Below are 12,268 nucleotides of genomic sequence, written 5' to 3' on the forward strand. Positions count from 1 at the left end.
CGGTTATGTTAAAAGCTCGTCCGCGTGTCACTTGGTTCGAAATCTGGTTCACCGGATTCGCTTGCGTAATCTGAACTTGTAGTCTCGGGCACGCGTTCCGGAAATGACTGGGATCACCGCAGTTATAGCACGACCTGGGTCGTGGGTTTTGGTAGGTTGGTTGAGGGTTCTGCGGGTAGACTGGTGGTGTTGGCGCAATTGGGTTGGCGAGAGGGACTCTACAGTATTCGGCAGAGTGACCAACGCGGCCACATCGGTTACATTGTCGACACGGGGTTTGGGTTGGGTGGTGAAGTCTACAGGTTGGGCAAAAGGGTTGATTTCCTGTGTAAGGTTTCTTAGGTGGCGGGGCAGGGAGTGCGGGATTGGTTAAGGCATAGTTGTGGACTACAGGAGGTGTTGGGTAGGCTGACAGAGGGTTAGGCGCGTAAACTGGAGGTTGATAAATGGGTTGCTGGGTAATGGGCGGGTTGGTAAGCGCATAGGCCTTGCGCCTGCGCTTGAGGTTGTTACGGTTTGAGGGTTCAGGTTTGGTTTCTGTTGGTTCAGGGACAGTCTTGGTGGGTTTGGTCTTCTCAGATCCCCGCAGGAACAGGGTTCCTGCTCTGACATGGTTGTCGCTGAGCACAGCGGCCAACTCGATGGCGTCAGAGAGGGTAACTGGGTTTCTAGCCCATACAGAATCTTGAATTTCCATGGGGAGACCCCCAAGGAATTTCTCTATGGCTCGGCGGGAAGGGGTAACAAGGTGAGGGACAAGCAGGCTTAGTTCATGGAAGCGCGTCGCGTACTCGCGCGCTTCACCGCTGTACTGCTTAAGATTCCAAAATTCCTCCTCCAGGCGCTTAACTTCGTTGGGAGGGCAGAATTCTCGCGTAAGAATTTCCTTGAATTCCTCCCATGTCATGCTAGAAGCAGCCTCTGCGCCACGCGCATGAGCTACTCCATTCCACCATGTAAGCGCTCTGGATTCCAGGACACTGGAAGCATACAGGGTTCGTCTGTCTGAGGGGCATTGGGTATGGAGGAAAGTGTTTTCAATCTTTTCGAGCCATTGGAGCATCACGGTGGCTCCTTCAAGACCTGTGAACTTCGGAGGGTTACCCGCGTTGAAGGATTTAATGTTATAACTGGAGGTATTATTTTGGCTCAAAGCTTGGGCTATTGCGGCGGCCATTTCCTGGGAACGTTGCTGTCTACGCATGCGCGAGGCTTCTCTTCTCTGAAATCGGCGAGATAGCGGAGGCATTCTATAAAAGTTTTAATTTTAGTTAATATCTTGGTTTTAGCACAAAGTATAACCTCGAAAAGCTTGGTTTCACGGAGTTAGATACTATCAAAAGTTAAAGTAAAATAAATGACCCTAAATGCAGACTTAATAAGGGTAACAAATTCGAATCAAGAATCGACAATTCATGTATCACCATGACTTTCCGAATTCCCAATTTAAAATATACGAGCAAACGAGTATTGGAGATTGACGATTCATGTATCACCATGACTTTTCAATCTTCAATATAAAACATACAAGAAAATGAGTATTGGAGGTTGACAATTCATGTATCACCATGACTTTTCAAGTCTCCAACCTCAGAACATAATCATAAATGGAAATTGAAAATCAACTATTCATGTATCACCATGACTTTTCGGATTTTCAAACCCAACAAACGAATATGTAAGAAAAATCAATCGAAATTCAACAAAAATCGAAATATCGTGAAATAAAATCATATACTGCGCAAGCGCGAGCATATTCATAAATAACGAGTAATTAACAATAAGCGCGCAAACATCAGATTTCTCTCATGCGCGAGAAGGGACTCTTAGGTATTCTAGGCCGTTACGTCTAACCACCTATCCTAAAGTCAACGAGCTCTGATACCAATCTGTAACACCCCGACCAAAGGCGGATTATACATCGGGGCGCCACATATTGTTTCATTACTCGTGACACTATTGGGTGTCAATATTTAATAAATATATTCATTCACGCATGCGCAACGTATACATAAGATATAAATAAACCAACATAAATCAATATATTATAAATCAAAATATTTGAACAGCAATAACTTGTCTTGATACATTTTAATCTAGGTCCAAAAGTAAAAACGTCCTATGTGTCCACAAGCTCCAAAACAGCTACTGCAAACCTGAACATGTGTTAAAATAAACGTCAAACACTTGCGTGTTGGTGAGAAATCAAGTTTAATACAATACATAGATAGCAATAAATCTGCGCGCAACACGTGTATGTCTGGTGTTTAACAAGGGTGCAATCAGATTGTGATCAAGCCTAGATAGATCATAGCTCATAGTTCATAGTTCAATCCGTGCTCCCAATTGAGCACAAAAACGAGAAAACATCTGTGCAAGTGTAAACAAAGAAAACCGTAAACGATAGGTCTCCCGTGTTCATATAATGGATCCATGAAAACTTCGGAATAGGCCGAACAAAGCGGTTAATGATACACACATACAAATAAACAGCCAAGTAAACGTCCTCAACACATGGGATACTGCGCGACTAAAGTTCATAAACAAGTTTAAGACTCTAAGTTTGTATGAACACATGAACATCCCAAAACATTAAAAATAAAAAGGGATTAGGTACGAGATTACTCACTTGATAAACGATGCGGTGTAAGATAAAGCAAGAACCAACTTTAAACAAGCACAAGTTAACCTATAATTAAAGATTATTGTTTTAATGATTTGTTTTTAAGTCTTGATTATAAGTTAGCATAAGTAAATTATTATATATAATATATATATATTACCGGAAAAGCAGGGCAGAACAGGGAGGAAGACGGAGGCAGAGAGGGAGGCGGCAGAGAGAGCAAGGAGCAAGAGAACAGGAGAGATTAAGTGTTTTGTGTGTGTAGTGTTATGAAAATATTATTATTATTTATAGAGAAACCCTAGGAGACATAAATCCAGAAAAAGGGGAAAAGATCTTTAACAGGATCAAGCAAAAGATATCAAAAGCATAAGAAAACAAAAGCAAAAGATATAGAAAGATATGGCAGCTGCAGGGGGCAAAGGAAAAGCTGTCAGGGAACAGTAAAAAGCATGGGCGGGTCAGATAAAGGTACTGGTCAAGCATGGCAAAAGCAGATCTCAAAAGATTATGTCAGTCACTTTATCTGCCAACCAATGGGGTTGGCGCGCATGCTGCGCCGAAAGTAACTTTTCAGACATAAAGCAGATTAGGTCAACAGCTCAAAAGATAAGACAACACAAAAGCAAACGGCTAGATTCAACAGAAGAAAACTAAAAGGGTTTAGCGCGAGAAGGCTAAGGCGCGAAGGCAGACACAGAAGGTCAAGAGAGCGCGAGCGCGAAGGCAGACAGAAACAACCTTAACGCGTCGCGGAAAGAACTACATTTCTAAGCGCGTCGCGGGAAGAATCACATTTCTTAGCGCGCCGCGGGAGGAACTAGAATTCCTAGCGCGCCGCGGGAAGAACTATAATTCTTCGTGCGTCGAGGGATGAACTACGATTCTTAGCGTGCTGCGAGAAGAACTACAAATCCTTAGCGCGTCGCGGGAAGAACTACCGTTCTTAGCGCGTTGCGAGAAGAATTACAATTCTTAGCGCGCTGCGAGAAGAGTTCGTCTCGCGTATCGCTGAAACAGGTGGTCTTCACGCAGGATTCCTTGTAAGGGAGTCTGGCGCGTGGAGCTGCGCAGACAACCTTAGGCGGGAAGGAACAAAGGACAAGCAAAGAGAAGAAAAGAGGGAAACAAGGCGTAAGGGCGGGACGGCGACAAGAGGGAAAAGAAGGCGGAAAGAGAGGAGAGGGACGGGACGGCGGAAAGAAAGAGAGAGAAAGAGGCGGGAAGGAAAAGTATATTATTATTATTAAAAGTAAAATATAAGTATAAATAAATATTAAATCATAAAAGAAAGAGATCGGGTCAGAGAAACGGGTACCTGGGTCGGGTCGGATCGGGGCAGATGTCACATGTAGTTGGTAAGCAGGCCAAAGAAAGTTTTCCTTTTAAGTCATGGAGGGCAACTAAGCCTCTTGAGTTGGTCCATTCTGACATATGTGGTGCCATGCAGGCCACCAGTATGGGTGGTAGTAATTATTATATACTTTTCATTGATGACTACACTAGGATGGTTTGGGTGTATTTCATCAAAGAAAAGTCTGAAGCTTTTAGCAAATTCAAAAGCTTTAAACTCATTGTAAAGAAAGAAAGTGAACATTCAATTAAGGTTTTAAGATCGGATAGAGGGGGAGGGTATACCTCTAACGAATTTAATATATTTTGTGAATCTTTTGGTATTAAAAGGGAGTTAACCATACCCTATACACCTGAACACAATGGTGTAGTTGAAAGAAAAAACAGAACCATCATGGGTATGACTAGAAGTATGATGGAGCAAATGAATCTCCCTAATCCGTTTTGGGCAGAAGTTGTTGCCACATCTGTCTATCTCATTAATATAGCAACCACAAAAACTGATAGAAATAAAACACCCTATGAAGCCTTGCATCTTAAGAAACCTTATGTGAATCACTTAAGGGTGTTTGGGTGTGTTGCTTATGGGCTTATACTTGCTCAATTCAGAAGGAAGCTGGATAAACGATCTGAAAAATGTATCTTCATAGGATACTCTTCACAAAGAAAGGGGTATAGGCTGTATAATCCAGTTACCAAAAAGTTTATCACTAGAAGGGATGTTACTTTTATGGAGAAAGAAAAATGGGCATGGCACGATACATCCACTGAAACCTCTCAAACCTATTACACCGATCCTTTCCCTACTATACAAGAACATGATCCCCTCATTCCTAATAATAATACCACTCATGATCCACAAAGTCCTATCCAAAACCAAACTCCTAACCAAACCATCTCTCAATCAGCCCCTAATCAACCGACACCTAGCCTAACCATTTCCACAAATCAAACCATGAACCAAACTACACCACTCTCAAACATACCTGACTCTTCACAAAACAATCCTACTATACCTTACACTCCTGTGCCCAGAAGACAAAGATTGAAAGGTCTTAATGATGTGTATGATGAAACTGAAGAAGTAGATATTGGTGAATATTTTTATGCCTGCCAATTTGCCCTTACTGCCACAGATCCTGTCACATTTGAAGATGCTTGCAAGAAACAAGAATGGTTGGTTGCCATGAAGAAGAGATAGATGCCATAGAAAAGAATGATACTTGGGAACTTGTTAAGGTTCCCTGTGGTAGGAAAGTAGTGGGTTTGAAGTGGTTGTTTAAAACTAAAGTTGGTTTTGATGGGAGAGTTTTGAGGCGTAAGGCTAGACTTGTAGCTAAGGGATACAGTCAAATGGCCGGTATTGATTACCAAGAAACCTTTGCTCCTGTAGCAAGGTTTGAAAGTATTAGAGTTGTGCTAAGTGTGGCTGCTCAAATAGGTTGGAATGTTCACCAGTTGGATGTAAAATCGGCCTTCTTGAATGGAGATTTAAGTGAAGAAATCTATGTTGAGAAACCTTGTGGTTTTGAAGTAGAAGGGAAACATGACTATGTGTACAAGCTCAGAAAGGCATTATATGGCCTAAAACAGGCTCCTAGAGCTTGGTACTCAAAGATAGACAAGTACTTCATTAGCAATGGTTATAAAAGAAATGAGAATGAGCCAACACTCTATGTTAAGAATGCTGCAAACAAAGAGGTTATGTACATGTCTTTATGTTGATGACATTATATGTACTTGTGCTTCAGCTAACTTAATTGCAGAGTTTAAAGAAGGGATGAAACAGGCTTTTGAAATGTCTGGTATGAGCTTGTTAAAGTTCTTCCTTGGTTTGGAAATAAAGCAAACTAAGGACGGTTTGTTTATTAGTCAAGAAAAATATGCAAAAGGCTTGATTTCCAAGTTTGGTTTGTCAAAATGTAACTTTGAAGAAACTCATATGAACACTAGTGAAAAGTTACAATTGGAAGAAGGTGCTGATAAGTGCAATGAGGTTGTGTACAGGAGCCTAGTAGGTGGCTTAATTTATCTAACTCACACTAGACCGGATCTGGTCTATGCCGTATCTCAAGGTTTATGCAATATCCTTCCAAAATACACCATGGTGCAGCTAGAAGAATCCTAAAGTATGTGGCAGGAACTATCAATTTCGGGCTATGGTATGAAAGAGGTGTTGAACTAGAACTTAGTGGGTTTGCAGATAGTGACTGGGCCAGCTGCCCTGATGACAGATTTAAGACTCCGAATCCCGGGAATCCTACAGCTGGTAATCACATCCACGATTTCACAAAAATTTAAAACCATACAATTCTTTGTATTTAAAACCAGTTCAGAGTAAATAACAGCGGAAAAAGTTTAAGTATTAAAAGTCCCAAACACGGGTGCAAGTGTCCAAAATCGAATGTAATTAAAATATCCATTTTATTTGAAATCCTTGACCAGAAATGCCTTCAACCTTCCGAGTAGTCTCCAACACGTCCAGGCGGTAACCTCCAATCCTTAACCTGAAAGTCAAACTAACATACACACAAAGTCAGCTAGAGCTGAGTGAGTTCAGGTTTTCATAAACAACATTTCATACTTTATTTCAAAACTTATAATTCTAAACAATAGAGAGGATAATAATAAAATAATTAATATAATTCACCAAATAATACATTCATCGTCGAACACACGTCCACGGGCCTCTCCACCACGAGTCAAGATTCGAGTAATATATTTGACCCGGACGCGGTAAGACCTAAGCATGTGAGACGAGCCTCTCAACCACGGGTCAAACCTGAGTAATATATTTGACTCGGTCACAACTTACACATCCAAGCACGTGATACGGGCCTCTCCACCACGGGTACAACCCGAGTAATATATTTGACCTGATCACAGCTCAACATACACAGGCCTCTTCACCACGGGATTTTAAAACCCGAGTAATATATTTGACCCGCCAAAATGATGATCACGCCACACGGGCCTCTCCACCACGGGACGTTCTAACGAAACGTACCGACTCGCTTATCCTACGAGACGTTCTAACATGATTTGATTGACCTAATGCCTTGACATTACCAAATTCAATTACATCAGCCCCCGAGGCCATGTATTTACCAAAACCACCCTTAGATAATCCTGGGGACAAAGGGTTCCCAATTTACCCCCGAAAGTTGTTGACTTTATCGGATACGCGCGTTAATGGGTTGTTTATGCACTTAGATACCGACTCAGCCCCGTGTGGACCAAATTTAGTAAAATCACAGCCAAAAAGTCCACATGAAGCTACACGAGTTGGATGGGTCGGTAATTCGCAAGCACGATGCACAAATTACCAATAAACGCGAATTTGCGCCGTACCGACCCGTTCAAGTAACCGACAACCAATTCACCCCAATTACTCAAAAAAATCAGTTTTTCACAGCCAACATATCATGCCGAGTCTACAACATTCGAATTGGTTGTCAATTCCCTCAAAAAACGCGTTAAACACAACAACTCACAAACTAGTCAACCGAATCCTAGTTTTCAAACTATTAACAATTGGCCGACCTAACCAATTCCAATGACCATGAAATTTTAGTATGTTGTAAGTGACATACCTAGGAAGTTTGTGGTGCAAAAACCTTAGCCGAAACAGCCCCGAAACTGCCCAATTGGACAGCCACCCGACAAGCCTAAAAACAACCGAATTTCGACGAATAAACGCGCCATATGGATGAATTAAGGTGAAAAAGAGTTTTAGACATTAAATACCGACCTGGAATTGAAGTTTGGATGGCCGGAGACGGGCTGGTCTTTCACGAAAATCGAGAAGAGAGGGGGAGGGGGGCGCCGATCGGACTAGGGGTGTAGCGTTAGGTTTAATTTTTTTTTTTGTATAATATTATAACAATAATAATACATCCTAGCCCCTCAACTTTACTAATGGTTGAACTTGTAAGAAAATTTAAGTAAAATACGTTACGAGAGTGGCAAGGAGCTCTCGCAAGAATGCCGGGTCAAGCCCGAAAGGTGTACACAACACTACAAGGTTAAACCTTTTTATCAGAAAATTATGGACGTTACAACAGAAAAAGTATTTCAGCTTGTGTTTTTACTCTTGGAAGTGGTGCACTGACTTAGAGCTCAAAGAAACAGTCAACGGTTGCCTTATCCAACACCGAAGCTGAGTATATTGCAGCCACTTGTCAGGCTTTATGGTTGAGAAGTATAATGGAAGATTTGGGCCTAACTCAGTCAAATGCTACAGTCTTGTATTGTGATAACAGGTCTACTATTAATTTGAGCAAGAACCCGGTGATGCATTGTCGCTCTAAGCATATAGAACTAAAGCATCACTTCATTCGTGAGATGGTGAGTCAAGATCAGGTCATACTTAAGTATTGCAAGACCAATGAGCAGCTGGCAGACATGCTGACAAAGGCTTTAGCCCGAGAAAAGTTTGTGTTCTATCATCATTGGCTCGGAGTCAAGGAGCTTGAATCAAGGGAGGGTGATAAAATATAATAATTCAAGCTTATTTCAGCACATGCATTATCTACTTTATCCCAATAAGTTGTTGCTCATCAAACGGCTAACTAAGTTTGTTTTGTTATCCTATTTTTCTGTATATGTACGTTAGGAATTAGCTCTATTTAATGAGCTTTATGATTCTCTTGTAATCATCACTTTATCACTTTATCATTCAACAATAATCTCAGAGCAATTCCTTTTGATTTCTTGTTATTATCACTTTGTTAAAACCATCATACATTGCTTCGGATTTTTGCAAGGTGAAGCAAAGATGAGGCCAAGGACTTTGGCTGCTGATTCCTCGGTGAGAGGAGTGCAAGAGAGTGATGACACATTGATATCAGTTTCATTCTATAATGCTAGTTCAGGTTTGGGGAGACATTTATCACAATCGGTAATTATGTCAGATGGTGAATAAGAGGGGTCGTCTATATGGCCTAATAGCTTTTGACAGGCAATCAAAGGGTATTTGACTGCGCCTGAGAAGATGGTTGAGAAAAGCTAGATTGTTATCATGTGAAGGATGGTGTTCATAGAGAATCCATCATCGTGAGAGGAGGCGGCGGCCATAAGGAGACCCCAGCATGTAAAAATGACCGAATAAGGTTAAGGCGGCCATATGATCGAGTAAACCACTTTATATTCAAGCTGATTATTTGTGCAATCAGTGCAATTGTTTGGAGCAACGTACTCAACAAAATGAAACAAAATGACTTAGACAAATCATTTTCGTCGATAACCAATAGATTTATCAACACAAATAGTTTTGCACGTATACTCTGGGCCGGCCGGGAAAGGGGGGGTGGTCGACAGCCCCGTCCCGACACCCCGCTAGGCCCAGATTTTTTTAAATATATATATTTTTATTAAAAACGATATGTATATTTAATGTTTAAATTCAGTTATATAACAACTAGCTTGACTTAGTGACAAATGGGTATATATGAATTCTAACCAAACGATTGCGGGTTCTAGTCTCATTTAATTACTTAAGGCTCAAAATATTTTTCACATTCGACCCAAAACTTTATTTTTTTTTTCAATTTTCGAAGCCGTCCCGCGTACTGAAATATCAAATTTTTAATTCCCAACACCAATGAGTGATAACAAAAAAGAAGTTTTTGTCGGTTGCCAACTACCAACGCATGTGACCAAACATTATCTTGTATTTAAGGATGTCCACGTTTCAACATAACATAGATTCTTATATTTTAGGGTTAATATTTGGAGATATAGAAGTAACACTTTAAATGGAAAATGCCGTCCCAAGATAATGTCAGGTAAACATCATTGTCAAACATTCATGGCCGTTAAGGTTGATTTAATGGGACAAAGACTTGACATCCACATGTTTTTGTAGATGACTGTAATATATTCTTCTTTTGTTAACTTCGAACGGCCGGTACGTCTTCTTTTGGTCCTTCATTCTCTCTCGTGTCAAACTCTTGTTTCTCTAATAAATAGTAATAAACTAATAATTGATGTTGCTTCCGGCTATACACATCATAGTTTGTCCCGTAAAGAACTATTGAAACGCATATTATACCAGGGTATATAGCTTTATATTCCTTTTTTTTTATTATACCAGGTTACTATGTTAGCACTAAGTACACATTCTTATACGGGTTTTCCAATTCACTAGATATATAGGATGACATATTATTGTCAAATAGATAAATTAAAAATGTGTGTAAATAGTTAAATTAAGTACTTATAGCACCCATGCTTCTTGTTGTGGGTGTTGTCCAGGCGGACGTGGCAATGGGCCGACGGGAAGTACTTAGCAAGCTTCAACAAGTGAGGTTGGTTTGTCTCTGTAAATCTTGGAGCGGACAAGGTGGGGCCATCCTCTCAGAAACATACACCTATATAAATTAAATATTTTTTTAATGGGGTTTGTGAAAGCTTGATGTCTTGGAAGAAAATGAGTGTTTATAAAAAAAGTTTGGAATCTAATATGACGGTTTGTAGAGGTACAACATTGCTGGCAGGGCCGACTCAACAATTTTTTAGACCAAAATCGATATGAGTTTTTGTGGCCTTAAATGACAATTGTTGAAAAAAAAACCCGCTTATTACATTCCTCAAACTCATGCCGCATAGCAACAACCAAGCTTACCACCAAACCGATACATAACTTTGATTTTATTTTGCCCACAACAATATATCTATATATAATAGATTATTTTTTTTGGATTTTAATGTCTTAATTAAGTGTGGGCCTAAAGTCCTTGCCTGATTTCGCTGGCTCACGGGCCGGCCCTGGTTGCTGGTAGGGGTGTGCAGAATTAGGGTCGGCCCGAAAAAACCCAAAGAACCGGACCGAAATAACCCGAACCCAGACCGACCCTAATTATACACATATAATTTCGGTCATTGAAATCCACTCTAAGTCGGTCTCGGGTCGGGTCGGTCTTTGGCCCTTGAAAAAACCAAACACCGAAAGATGTTAAAAAAATAGAATATCGTGGGCCATGACCAAAAACCACATGGATGCATGCTGCCGTTTTCAACCTAAAACTTATATAACTAATTCATCTACTGACTAAAACTTATAAAACTTAATTAATCAGCTACTGCTTCAACCAAATCAAGCTGTTGCTACTTGCTACTTGCTATTGCTACTTAAAATTCAATTCATGCTTGCCTATTCAAAACTATTACAGACATATCACAATTCACAAATTATTAATCAAATATTCAAGAAAACACAATAACCATATACATGTTTATTGAGACATTTCATCAAACAGTTGGAGTGCATACTGAATCAAAAAACAAATCAACCTTAAATTGATCAATTAAGCACTAAAATGGAGAAATCATACTGTAGTAATCAAGTAAAAAAGGTAGAATTACAAACCGCATTCAACATATACTGCAAAATTTGAAAAAAATGATAATCTAACTGAACAAAACTTACCTATTGAACAATTGTAATAATCTATTAATTGATTGGAAATTGTAATTGAATTGTAGTTTGACATATCTGCCTTGATTCATACTATAATCATTTCAATTTGCAGGTATAATAATTGGTTTCGGCCCCGTGTGAAAGCACCGAGAGACCGACCATGTTAAGACCGACCCTAATTCATCACCATCGGTTATTCCTCAGTCTAGTATATTCAGTTTAATCGGTCCTCAAGTTGGGTCGGTCTTCTCTCCGGTCGGGTCGATTTTTGTACTATGAACACCCCTAGTTGCTGGTGCTCTTAAACTTCAAGGCATTCAATTATGTTTTTGTTGTCGTTGTCGTCATGGTTGTGGTTGTGATTGTGATTGTGGTCGTGGTGGTGGTGGTGGTCGTGGTTGTTGTGGTGGTGGTTGTGGTTGTGGTTGTGGTTGTTGTTGTTACTACGGTATTTTGCTATTTCATTATGCACATTTACATATTGAAAGATATATGTGTGTTTATAAGTCGTGAAGATTTCATATATTTTTCTAGTGCTATTAGGCCATATTTGGCTCTACTGATTATCAAAACTTAATCCGAACAATTGGCATGACTGAATAATAATCTAATCGATTACCAGTTTTAGGTTTTGATTAATGAAAGCAATGCCATAGTTAATGATAAATGAGTCAAAGACGATAAGAACTCAATCCTAAATGTTGATTACCTTGAATAAATTAACTGACAAAATCTTAAGCATTCAATTATGAAAAACTGTTTAAGCATACAAACAAATGTAAAGATTCAACTAACCGAATGATTAACTACATCCAAATCCAATATTAAGGTTCGAACACCAAAAAGCCAAACTACAATAAAACCCTACGCCC

Source organism: Bidens hawaiensis, unplaced genomic scaffold (genome assembly GCF_021521415.1).
Source record: "Bidens hawaiensis isolate Kalapana, Puna unplaced genomic scaffold, B.hawaiensis_p1.1 tig00001206_1, whole genome shotgun sequence".
Classification (NCBI taxonomy): domain Eukaryota; kingdom Viridiplantae; phylum Streptophyta; class Magnoliopsida; order Asterales; family Asteraceae; genus Bidens; species Bidens hawaiensis.